This window comes from Durio zibethinus, unplaced genomic scaffold, assembly GCF_047325235.1.
Source record: "Durio zibethinus cultivar Kanyao isolate XHJ-2024 unplaced genomic scaffold, ASM4732523v1 HiC_scaffold_402, whole genome shotgun sequence".
Classification (NCBI taxonomy): domain Eukaryota; kingdom Viridiplantae; phylum Streptophyta; class Magnoliopsida; order Malvales; family Malvaceae; genus Durio; species Durio zibethinus.
Window position 1 is genome coordinate 455,001 of NW_028323025.1, and position 2,500 is coordinate 457,500.

Sequence of the window (2,500 nt, forward strand, 5' to 3'; positions counted from 1 at the left end):
GCCTCGACCACCATCGGCAGCCTCGACCACCATCGGCACACGCTGGGCCCTGGTGCGGGCGGTTGCCTCGACCACCATCGGCACACGCTCCGCCCTGGTGCGGTCGGTTGCCTCGAGCACCATCGGCACACGCTGGGCCCTGGTGCGGCAGGTTGCCTCGACCACCATCGGCACACGCTGGGCCCTGGTGCGGGCGGTTGCCTCGACCACCATCGGCACACGCTGGGCCCCGGTGCGGGCGCTTGCCTCGACCACCATCGGCACACGCTGGGCCCCGGTGCGGGCGCTTGCCTCGACCACCATCGGCACACGCTGGGCCCTGGTGCGGCAGGTTGCCTCGACCACCATCGGCACACGCTGGGCCCTGGTGCGGGCGCTTGCCTCGAGCACCATCGGCACACGCTCGGCCCTGGTGCGGTCGGTTGCCTCGAGCACCATCGGCACACGCTGGGCCCTGGTGCGGCAGGTTGCCTCGACCATCATCGGCAGCCTCGACCACCATCGGCACACGCTGGGCCCTGGTGCGGGCGCTTGCCTCGACCACCATCGGCACACGCTCGGCCCTGGTGCGGTCGGTTGCCTCGAGAACCATCGGCACACGCTGGGCCCTGGTGCGGCAGGTTGCCTCGACCACCATCGGCACACGCTGGGCCCTGGTGCGGGCGGTTGCCTCGACCACCATCGGCACACGCTGGGCCCTGGTGCGGGCGCTTGCCTCGAGCACCATCCGCACACGCTGGGCCCTGGTGCGGCAGGTTGCCTCGAGCACCATCGGCACACGCTGGGCCCTGGTGCGGGAGCTTGCCTCGAGCGCCATCGGCACACGCTGGGCCCTGGTGCGGCAGGTTGCCTCGAGCACCATCGGCACACGCTGGGCCCTGGTGCGGTCGGTTGCCTCGAGCACCATCGGCACACGCTGGGCGCTGGTGCGGGCGCTTGCCTCGACCAGCATCGGCACACGCTGGGCCCTGGTGCGGCAGGTTGCCTCGATCACCATCGGCACACGCTGGGCCCTGGTGCGACAGGTTGCCTCGAGCACCATTGGCACACTATCGGCCCTGGTGCGGGCGGTTGCCTCGACCACCGTCGGCACACGCTGGGCCCTGGTGCGGGCGCTTGCCTCGAGCACCATCGGCACACGCTGGGCCCTGGTGCGGGCGGTTGCCTCGAGCACCATTGGCACACGCTGGGCCCTGGTGGGTTTAGGCACATCTTCAAATTTCTGCCGTGCCAATGCCATTTTTATGGCTTGTAAATTCATACAATGGTCCCCTAAGCCTTCACGTGAAGTTTCGTTGGAAGATGACTCGTTTTCTATTTTTCATGATTTTCGAAACTTTTTGCGGTTCGGGATTTTTTAAAATTTTTTTATAAGGATTTTTGGCCCCAAATTTTGTAGGCATGATCCTTCTATTTTTGTTGGCATGCACAAAAAAATTCAGCTAAAAACTCGAAGTAGAGAAGATTTTGTGACCGTTTGAAAAAAGTGTCCCCATTTCAGACACTTTAACGGCTACTGGTAGCAAACCTGTAAAATCTCAAATGCTCTTTAAGGGGGTGTGAATTCTCAGAGGTTTGATGAGGGATAGGGGGCCAACACAAGGCCAAGTACCAGCACCCATCGCACATCATGTGCGCACACCCCCCCGGCCCCCCTCCCAATCGCCGGAACCCCAATGCCGCCGGTCAGGTTCTCCGGCGGTACTCCGGCGATGCTCCGGCGATGCTCCGGCGATGCTGTCCCGAGTGAAAAAAATGCGGCACCAGCACATGCTGGAGCCAAGCATGGGCACCGTGGCTCAAAATCGAACTTCGGCCAAGGCCTCGACCATCAATGGCACATGATGGCGCATGGTGATGGCACATGCATCGACCATCATCGGCATAGGCTGCCCTTCGGTACGGGCACTTGCCTCGACCGCCATCGGCACAAGCTGGGCCCTGGTGTGGGTTGTTGCCTCGATCACAATCGGCACATGCTGAGCCTTGGTGCGGGCGGTTGCCTCGAGCACCATCGGCAGACCCTGGGCCCTGGTGCGGCCGGTTGCCCCGATAACCATCGGCACACGCTGGGCCCTGGGGCGGGCGCTTGCCCCCAGCACCATCGGCACACGCTGGGCCCTGGGGCGGGCGCTTGCCCCCAGCACCATCGGCACACGCTGGGCCCTGGTGCGGGCGGTTCCCTCGACCACCATCGGCACACGTTGGGCCCTGGTCCGGGCGGTTACCCCCAGCACCATCGGCACACGCTGGGCCCTGGTGCGGGCGGTTGCCCCCAGCACCATCGGCACACGCAGGGCCCTGGTGCGGGCGGTTGCCCCGAACACCATCGGCACAAGCCGGCCCTTGGTGCGGGCTCCTGGCTCGACCACCATCGGCACACGCTGGGCCCTGGTGCGGGCGGTTGCCTCGAACACCATCGGCACACGCCGGCCCTTGGTGCGGGCGGTTGCCTCGACCACCATCGGCACACGCTCGGCCTTGGTGAGGGCGCTTGCCT